Raw genomic sequence first — 11465 nt, forward strand, 5'->3', positions numbered from 1 at the left:
GCATAGGGGCCCAAAGTTTTTCAAGTTCAAAAACTTTGTTGTATTTTCTTGCTGTATATAACTCTAAGTTATAAAAGTTGTTTAGTCTATTTTTTAATTCAATTGCATTTGGAAGCTTTTCTTCTAGCTTGCATTTATATATAACTCTAAGTTATAAAAGTTTTTCAGTCTATTTTTTAATTCAATTGCATTTGGAAGCTTTTCTTCTAGCTTGCATTTATATATAACTCTAAGTTATAAAAGTTTTTCAGTCTATTTTTTAATTCAATTGCATTTGGAAGCTTTTCTTCTAGCTTGCATTTATATATAACTCTAAGTTATAAAAGTTTTTCAGTCTATTTTTTAATTCAATTGCATTTGGAAGCTTTTCTTCTAGCTTGCATTTATATATAACTCTAAGTTATAAAAGTTTTTCAGTCTATTTTTTAATTCAATTGCATTTGGAAGCTTTTCTTCTAGCTTGCATTTATATATAACTCTAAGTTATAAAAGTTTTTCAGTCTATTTTTTAATTCAATTGCATTTGGAAGCTTTTCTTCTAGCTTGCATTTATATATAACTCTAAGTTATAAAAGTTTTTCAGTCTATTTTTTAATTCAATTGCATTTGGAAGCTTTTCTTCTAGCTTGCATTTATATATAACTCTAAGTTATAAAAGTTTTTCAGTCTATTTTTTAATTCAATTGCATTTGGAAGCTTTTCTTATAGCTTGCATTTATATATGTATTTTTTTAGAGTACGTATGTTAAGACATACAATAAGTTACAAAAATGCCCCAAAGAAAATCTTGCAACGCAGCGACGTTAAGGTGAATTTCCCGCAAAATTGCAACAGGAGTTATTTTCGCTTAACCAATGAAAATACATAACGGTACACATAAGCATCAAATAAAACAGCACATAGACGAAAGGCACATACAAAATGAATGCTACAAAAGTTCATTAAAATGTCATATAGGAAAAATACATTTAGAACAAGGGTTTTGGGAAAAATCAGGTAAATATTCCTATCATAGTTCAACTTATAAACATAAGCATTTCGCCAACAAACCGTTGATTTAAAAACTTTAATTCAAAACTAAGTAAGTCTGTTATAAACTGTAGCTTGACTTCATGTGACTTGATTGTTTTCAGATCAACTTGATGCTCATGTGAAGCATGGGAAAATTCTTTCAGTTGTTAACTTTGAAGTTTAGAAATAAGCATAAAAAAATTCACAAAATTCTGAACTCCAAGGAAAAAGTCCCTAATCAAATGGCAAAATCAAAAAGCTCAAACACATCAAACGAATGGATAACAACTGTCATATTCTAGACTTGGCACAGACATGATCTTATTTAGACAATGGTGGATATAACTTGGTTTTAAAGCTAGCAAAACCTCTCCCTTAATATTACTTATCTCTCTACCAGAGACAAATTGACATAGATGTTTACAAACAACATAATTGTTGTTAAGAAGACAGTTTGATGTACTCAACTTATTCGGATTGTTTCTTGGTATTTCATGCATTATTTTCTACTAAGTATCCAGTTCACAGAAATAAGTAGATGTGGTATGAGTGCCAATTAGACAATTATAAAACCAAGTCACTAGGTGTAAAAAGTAAACCATAACAAAAACGGCATTTAACACGGAGTTTTGGTTCACACCAAACAGCAAGCTATTAAGTTCCCCACAATGACTAATGTAAACCAATTCAAACAGGAAAACTAACGGTCTAATCTATATAAAAAACGAAGAACGAGAAACACTTATGAACCACATTAACAAACAACTACCACTGAACAGCTCGTTCCTGAATTTACCATATCTTTTTATATTTTTAATTGATTGAATATATTTATAACGACTGAAGTTTTCCTGACCTTTTTGCTGTCCTCAACTTTTTCACTTAAATTGTTCCCAACTTCACCATTTATCAAACACTATTACTGTATCACTAGCCTGTAAATAAAGGCAACAGTACTTTACCGCTGTTCGAAATTCATAAATCGATTTAGAAAAACAAATCCGGGTTACAAACTTAATCTGAGTGAATACATCAAAAACAAGAAGAGAACTACGACAGAACAGAAACACAACACCAAAACGCAACACAAACAGAAACGAACTATAATAGAACAATGGCCATTTTTCTGACTTAGTACAGGACATCTTTGCAATAACACACAAATACAACAGAAAAAAAAAAAAACAACACTGAGGTTGTGAACGGAAATCATGCACGTGCATGAACCCGCCCCCTAATGAATTGACTAGGAATGTCTGTGTTTCTGTAAGAACACTGAGGCATCCTCCACCAATAAAAACTGACCGGCATGAAATAGCACAATAGGGTTGAAAGTAATGTAAGACACCAATCAATTAATCAATCAATCAATCTCACTTGAATCAAGCACAATAATACACCATTCAAACGACTAAAAATATTTGAAATACATGAACTTATGATGAAGGTGCTAGAATCATACACCCTGCTCGATTGTACAGTGAAACCTGTTTACACCGAATCTCTTCGGGACTTAAGATTTTGTTTGGTTTGGCCGATGTTCGGTTTTAAGGGTTTAAAAAGCACATAATTTGATATGACGGTGATTAAAACATGTTTGATGATACATGATTTCGGTTTATGCAGGATTCGGTTTAGCCAGGTTTCACTGTATAATACACCATTTGCAACAAAGACAATTTCAATATCAGCCAATCAAATTGCGAGAAATTTATCTAAATCAGGATTATTTCCATTTACAGCATACACAATTTCCACTTACACGATACAACACTTCTCATGTCTAGCTACAACATTAATAATTACCAAATACAAGTTTATTTTTCAAACTGACACAAAGGGTAACACATGTGGACCAGAATCTGCTTACTATACGAGAGCATCATCGATCACCTGACACAAAGGGTAACACATGTGGATCAGAATCTGCTTACTATACGAGAGCATCATCGATCACCTGACACAAAGGGTAACACATGTGGACCAGAATCTGCTTACTATACGAGAGCATCATCGATCACCCTCAATTTTTTCTAGCTTGGTGTGGCTCATTCTTTAGTTTTGTGTGCTGTGTTTTGTATACTATTGTTAGTCTTTTTAATTTTTTCTTTCGTTTTGTTCATGAGGTTGTCAGTTTAGTTGAAGACTTGTTACTATAGCATGTATTGCATCTCTTTTACATCTTTCAAGGACTAAGCCGACTCTTTACTCAATGCTTTTCAATTCCTATTTATAAACTGTCCATATTTTTAGTCAGAGCTGGCAGATTAATCCATAATTTTGATACAATTTATCCTTATAGTAATACACTACGTCGAAAACATTTTATTGGGAAAACACATTTGCTTTAGATTTGCATTTATCTTGTTTATATTCTTAAGTAATTCTGTACATTTTGGTTGTGTTCTCTGGCATATAAGTGTCCTGGTGCATGAACTTTCCACAATGCTTAGCAAGAGTTATTTATCGATGCGACTATTATACGGCATAAAGTGTTCCATAGACAGATAAAGAGTTGACAAAGATCGCCTAATCACTAAACTTTCCTCATTGCTTAGGAAGGGTTAATTTATTAATCAATAAAAAAATTATACAGCATAAAGTTTTCTATAGACAGAAAAATATTTTGTTAAGATCGCCTAACAACTAAACTTTCCTCATGGCTTAGCAAGGGTTATTTATCGATGAATTCGTTATACGGCATAAAATTTTCCATAGACAGAAAAATAGTTGGTGAGGGTCGCATCACTACTATTACTGGAATGTTTTCCTTAATCCATTCTTCAAGTTCATGGATCGGTAGACTAAGATCTTCTTCAATATCTTTGTACAGATATCCAAGGGAAATATGAAATTTCAGGTCTGCATCACTATTGTAAAAGTTAGATGCGCACCACTTTCTCAAACTATTTATTTGAGCTTTTTGCTTCGGAACCCGTATGTCAACACGTACACTTACTACTGTTGATTCTTTTCTAATTTTAGAAAAAGTTACCTGTATATCATTTATATCTTTGAATTCCATGATTTTGTTTGCCATTTTTAAGAGAGCAGGTTTCATAACACCATTCATTACAGAAGGCTCTTTTATTGGTGCTTGCCCGCTCAGGTCCATCTGATAAGGATAAAATGGCCGCCTCTGAGACCACATATTATAGACTGTCATGTGATACGTTGTATAGTTTAGAGGTTTGTAGTACTTTGAAATTGGTGATGAATTGAAAACTTTATACAATTCAATTAGTTTTGGTGTTATATCACACATAGATATGATTGAATAGGCGAGAAACGGTATGTAATTCCCATCATCATCTATCTTGCCTAGCTCACCTACCGTACGTTTATGTGTATTCAGGAAAACGTACAACAAATATACACATACACAAAACACACACACAAATATGATCTTATTGAACTTTTTCATTTGTTTACCTTTTATAACTGTTACGGTATTATTGATTGTTTCTTTCATAGGAATATAGCTTCCCTGCACAGCAGTAAATGATCAGTGTTACGTAAGATCCTATATGTATGTATAATCTACCTGTACCACCAATCGTTTATTGATTGAAATTTACACGTCACTCATGTAACCACAAATTTAGTGCAAACTCATACATGTGATCCAGGATGTAAACTATATAGAAGAAAAAAAATAGAATACAAACAATAATGTTTTACACTTTGCCATTATTCACATTCTAAATATAGATTAGAATGTTGGTTTACTTGTTTGAATGGGTTTTCACTAGTAAAAGAGGGACGAAAGATACCAGAGGGACAGTCAAACTCATAAATCGAAAATAAAATGACAACGCCATGTCTAAAAATGAAAAGGACAACAATAGTTCACATGACACAACATAGAAAACTAAAAAATAAACAACACGAACCCCACCAAAAACTAGGGGTGATCTCTAGTGCTCCGGAAGGGTAAACAGACCCTGCTCCAAATGTGGCAACCGTCGTGTTGCTTATGAGATAACAAATTCGGTAAATCGTCTAATTCGGTATGTCATATTTATGAAAGGGAAGGGAATTGTAGTTACGACGCAAGGAACATATCCTATATCATTTGTGAAACTGTTATTCCATAACAGTCAACCAACTCGTGATGGCGTCCGTAAAATTTACGAAGAGATAGCTTCTTTGTGAGCAACAACCCTCTATCAAGGCAATCATGATAGGAAATGCAAGTAACGTGTAGGGCCCTTTATATCTTAATTTTCTCCATGTTTAAGCCATACTTTGACCAATAATGGTTTACATTTACAAATTGTATGACATGGATGGAGAGTTGTCCCGTTGCTACTCATACCACATCATCTTATATCTTTCATAAAATATTTTTAGAATAATGGATGGTACAATGCTTAAGTTAAACATGTCATAATGAATGTTTATACAAATTGTAAGGCATAACACCCGTCCCCAAGAAAAAAGTCACCCCAACTTGAAGTGAATTATTAACTCATCTCAATAAAAGATGCCTATAATAGAATCCTAGAATTTGAAGTTTTTATGGAATGCTTTTTAGCACCATATTCACTACTTTTGCAAAACGAGTATATTCTATTAAAGGAGACCTGACGCGATTTTTAAAATAAAAAATCATTTATTAATTTAATTATACTATATAAATAAACTCATCATAGATACCAGGACTAAATTTTGTATATACGTCAGACGCGCGTTTCGTCTACAAAAGACTCATCAGTGACGCTGGAATCCAAAAAAGTTAAAAAAGCCAAATAAAGTAAACACATTTCATTTATTGAACTATTTATTGAAAACACCCAAATTAAACTAATTACATGTTTTGTAATCACCGCATCCCATGACCTATGAATTTTAATCAGATAGGCAGGAAGTCATTGGTTCCACCATCGATCGTTATCTTAGTTGGAAATGGCAGTTGATGTATTTTCGTATGTAATATAAAGAGATATATGAAGATGTGGTACAACTACCAATGAGACAACTCTCCATCCAAGTAACAATTAGTAAAGGTAAACCATTATAGGTCAAGGTACGACCTTCAACACGGAGCTTTGGGTCACACCAAACAGCAAGCTATAAAGGGCCCCAATAATTACTAGTTTAAAACGATTCAAACGGGAAAAACATTACGAAACACATTTCCAAAAGGGGGTATAACTTTGTGTTATAAAGTCCACCTTACTTTTTTACCGTAACATTTGTTACAGTAATTATAATTGACAGATCAGCAACTCTCACATGTCTGCACATAGATCAATTGAAGTTCTTATACACAGTCATGTTGTCATTCTGAAGTCTGACCATCAAACGATGTACTTGTTAATAAATTAGTTATAGAAACTGGATTGTATTATTACATAGGTAATATTACACTTTGTTTTGAATATGCTGAAAACTTTAAAAAATACATGATGTTTTCAAGTATGCTTAAACTTATTTAAAGATATGTGCGTTTTAACATTATTGTTGAATTCTGTAGTTTTACGATGAACATTGCATACATGTATTTATCAACTCTTGCACATTTTCCGTAGCATTTCACATGTTATTGTAAAATGAACATCGGCTTTCATTAGTTCGGGGACACATTTAAACATGCTTTTTTTTACCAGAATCCGAATCTTACAAAACAGACGATTTTAATTTTGAAATTATCAATGTAAAACACACCTTAGTAGCAATGTATAACCTTCACCTACATATGGGATATATATATTTCAACTTATTTGGTGTTCAAGAACGTGAAGCTGCTACTCAAAGTGTGTTAAACATCACCAGTGTCTGAACAGAAAGTTGACGAACCAGTGGTAGGTCAAACAACGTCCCGTCTTTTTCGTAAAAAAATAATCATCGGACGATACCAAGACCTTGTAGATAATTATTCCATATCAACATCACATATAATTCATGATGGTCTTGAAGTATAGATTCAGATTATTACTCGATTTATTTCACTGACTGGGCGGAGTTTAACCCGTTCGGTCATACTAAACCAGTCCATCTATAGATAGGTGTTTTAGGATAAACTCATCAATAACGTGTCCAGTCATTGTTTTGTAAAATCCTTTCATGACACTGATAGGTGATTAGAAATCAATAATAATTATAACAGCAATCATCCTTATCACACACATCTTCAAATAGACTGTCCTTATGCAAATTAAAACGTAAGCTCTGCCCGCTCAGTTGAAATAACATTGGTAATACTAACGTTGTTATTATCTATATAAAGTGTTATACAAGTCAGGAATATGACAGTTCTTGTCCATTCGTTTTTGATGCGTTTTGTTATTTGATTTTGCCATGTGATTATGGACTTTCCGAATTGATTTTCCTCTGAGTTCAGTATTTTTGTGATTTTACTTTATACAAGTAGTATTCTTTAAGTTTTTTATATTACTTTTACTGTTTAGTATATATAACCAAGAAAATTTGATTTGATTTCCAATGAGACTACTGTCCACAAAAGACCAAAATGACACAGAAATTAACAACTATAGGTCACCGTACGGCATTCAACAATTAGCAAAGTCCATACCGCAGAGTCAGCTATAAAAGGCCCTGCAATATTAATGTAAAACAATTCAAACGAGAAAACTAACGGCCTTATTTATTTAATTTTTTTTAACGAAAAACAAATATTTAACACATAAACAGAAGTGTATTTTTAGTGATATCCATTTGACTTGACTCAGTTCTTGTCATCCCGTCATTGTGTTATTGTGCCTATGGTAAATGTTTTTATTTTTGTCTTTCAATTTTACTTATTTTCTTTGTCTATATCCTCTATTGTGTTTCATTGTGACATTTTATAGTGATAAAGATTATAACAAAATGTTGACCGTTGAACCCCTATTTTGATATTTTTACTTATTTTAAGTCTGTTGTTTTGTTTACTTATCGATGTCAATATAATGAAATTTTCTGCAACTGTCATACAATTGAGAGGTTTAGCTAGCTATTAAACCAGGCCTTATCCACCATTTTCTGCAGAAGTAAATGCCTGTACCAAATCACGAATATGACCGCTGTTATACATTCTTTTGATGTGTTTGATTTTGCCATTATGACGAACTGAGGAAAACTGTCATATTCCTGACTTGGTACTGGCATTTTATTATTCAGAAAATATTGCACGAAACCTAGTTTTAAAGTTCACTTGTAAGACAGTCGGATTAAAGATGTTCTTCCTGTAAAATAAACATTAAGGTCACAAACGTTAGGTAAAGTTGTGTTTTTGTCCTGTTTCGAAAGTAAACACGTAGTTTATAAATAATTTTATGTTATATGTAAAATTGCCATAAAAGCGTGAGGTTTGGCATGCAACAAAACAAGGATCAATCCATCATTTTTTAACCAAAATGTCCTGTACCAAGTCAGGAAAATGACCATTGTTATATTATAGTTCGTTTCTGTGTGTGATACATGACCACGTTGTGTTTCTGTTGTGTTGTAGTTCCCCTCTTATATTTGATGCGTTCCCTCAGTTGTAGTTTGTAACCCGAATTTGATTTTTTTCTCAATCGATTTATGAATTTCGTACAACTGTATACTGTTGCTGTCTATTTATAAGAGTCTGTCTTTTCTATTATTGTTCTATATATATTTTTTTAAAGAAATACATTACACCGACAATACTTTATTGTAAATCACGCTGGTTTTTCATATGCGTTAATTGTTGCAATGAACTGCACTACACCATTGCTTTCTAGCATATTTATGACCCAGTGCATGTAAGTTTCACACAAAATTGCTTAACAAGGGTTAATTTAATTTAAATATTTTACAGCATACAGTGTTCAATCGACAGAAATGTAATTGGTTAAGATCGCCTAACCACTAAAATTTCTCCATTGCGTAGCAAGGGTTATTTATCGATGAATTTATTATACGGCATAAAGTGTTCCATAGTTAGAAAAATAGTTGGTGAGGGTCGCCTGACTACTATTACTGGAATGTTATTTTTTATCCATTCTTCAAGTTGATGTATCGATTGGCTGAGGTCTTCTTCAATTTCTTTGTACAGATATCCAAGAGTAATATGAAATATCAGTTTTGCATCATCATTGTAAAAGTTATTTGTGCACCACGATCTCAATCTATTTATTTGAGCTTTTTGCATTGGGTCCCGTATTTTCACTCTTAAGCTAACTCCTGCTTTCCCTTTATTAAGCTTTTTGATAGGAGTAACTTGTATTTCATTTATATCTTTAAACTCCCCGATTTTGTTGGCCATCTTTAGGAAAACAGGTTTCATGACACTTTTCATTGCGTGAAACGCTCTGTTTGGTGCTCGCCCGCTCTGGTCGATCTGATAAGGAAGTAGTTTCTCCCGCTGATTCCACATATTATAGACTGTCATGTGATACGTGGTATAATTAAGCGCTTTGTAGTATTTTGAAAAAGGTGGTGAATTAAATACGTTATACAATTCAAATAGTTTTGGTGTTATATCAGCCATAGATATGATTGAATAAGCGAGAAATGGAATGTAGTTCCCTAAATCATCTATCTTGTCTGTGTGGACATGTTTAACTGCCGTACCTTTATTTTTGCCCGGATAAACATATAATAAATATACACATACACAAAACACACACACACATATTATTTTATAGAACGTTTTCATTTTATAACCATTTGTTTACCTTTTACAACTGTTACAAAGTTACGGAAAATCCAATATAATTCGAAATAACTTAAAACACATCGATTGGTGAAAGAAATTAGATGACTCCAAAAGGAATGAATATCAATAAATTTTATCCACGTTGAAAGCTATATAGAAAGACGAACTGATACAGTATAAAACAGTTAAAGTAAAGAGTCCGTTTACAGTTAATTTTCCACATTGAATGCAAGTTGTCATAATTTTCTAAAAATATCTTGATACTACGCAATACTTATATAATGTTTCTAAAAATAACAACTGTTCTAAAAATAAAGTACGCTTATTTACCATGATGTTAACATCGCATGAAACAGAAACTTTCGGTCGACTAATCTTTCGTAGAATATAAATTTGATTAAAGCAGGCGTTTGCTTCTTAAATTTAAGATGGAAACATATATTCACTTAAAACTTCATTCCAAAAGCTGAATATACCGAATTGTCAATTTTTACAGTGCAAAAGTGAAAAACCGAAACTTCATTAATCTAAAATAATATCTAAATATCTTGTTTGATAACGTCATATTATAAGAAAAAAACTAGAAAAAAAAAATGGATATAAGAATATATTAATATTGCACTATTGTCGTTCATACTACTAGTATATACAGTGAAACCTGTTTAAACCGGGTTCACAACGCATACAATTTAACATGACGGTGCTAAAGAACATATTTGGTTTATACAGGTTTATTATTTATGCAGGATTCGGTAAGCCAGGTTTCACTGTATATCTATATATATTATGTACATGTAGTCGATAATGTTAAGATTTAAGATAGTTGAAGGTGCTCCATGAGGGTTAACAGATTATTCCCTTAAGTAGCAGTTTTAAGTGCAACTGCTGCCTTATAAATGTGACAGTCCAACAGGGGTGAATGTTGTCAAGAACACACAATAAAAACATTTGAGAGAAAATGTGTAAAAAAAACGTTTAGAAGAGAAGAAAAAAGAAAACCCTGTGGTCGAAAGAAAAAACTAACGAACAAACACCAGTCCATAAAATACAATACATGACATTACAAATTATCCATAGAAACTAATGATCTGGAAGATGGGCCATAGGGGTTGGGGTCTCTATTATTGTATTTAAAATTTTGACATTTTCACCCTTTTTGTACTTGTCTGGCCCATTTAGATAGTTCAGGGGTATAGAAAGAAATGACAGAATTTTTTATACTTTGCAAAAATGAAGATTTTACTATGCTTAATTCAAAAAATTATAAAAAGTATGGATCGTCGCGTTTTTTTCAAGGTACAAATCGTCCAAAATTGCCAATTTTTTTTAATTGTTCATGAAAAATACACATTTTCGTGCATAAAAAGAAATCTGTGAGACAAAATTTGTAAAAAAAATGAGAAGATAGGTTTTATAATATATTTTAAAAATATAAAAAGAAAAAATTGTGTTACCGAACTTTTTTCTTGCTACAAGTCAAAAATTAAAATTTCCTATATGTCCAGTATAAATTTGTACTAAAAGAGTTGTCTTTCCTTAAATGGCTTATTTGAAAAAATTATTTTGAAAACACAAATATTTGGTATTTTAAAATAATTTTTGATATAGCAATGAATAACTAAGTTTTCTGTATATAAACAGTGTAATCAATAAATTGCAAATCTGTCTTCAAATTTGCAGATTTGGGCAAAGAACTAGACCGATTATTTACTGTGATAGTACAATTCGAGATTGGGGTATAACCCTGAACTATCTTAACCGCAATTATTTGTATTAAAACACCCCATTTTTTCACATGTTTTTGTGATTATTTAATTTTTTTCCT

At 32.0% G+C, this 11465-nt stretch overlaps 1 long non-coding RNA gene across 1 annotated transcript; it reads right to left on the reverse strand.

Annotated features, from left to right (window-relative positions):
• Positions 1 to 2706: 2706 nt before the first annotated feature.
• Positions 2707 to 4689, reverse strand: LOC143051731 (uncharacterized). The gene is made up of 2 exons (XR_012970884.1): positions 2969 to 4689; positions 2707 to 2904 (listed from the first exon to the last, which is right to left on the reverse strand). It is a non-coding gene; the product is annotated as an uncharacterized LOC143051731 (long non-coding RNA).
• Between the last annotated feature and the right edge of the window lie 6776 nt (positions 4690 to 11465).

Source organism: Mytilus galloprovincialis, chromosome 11, assembly GCF_965363235.1.
Source record: "Mytilus galloprovincialis chromosome 11, xbMytGall1.hap1.1, whole genome shotgun sequence".
NCBI lineage: Eukaryota > Metazoa > Mollusca > Bivalvia > Mytilida > Mytilidae > Mytilus > Mytilus galloprovincialis.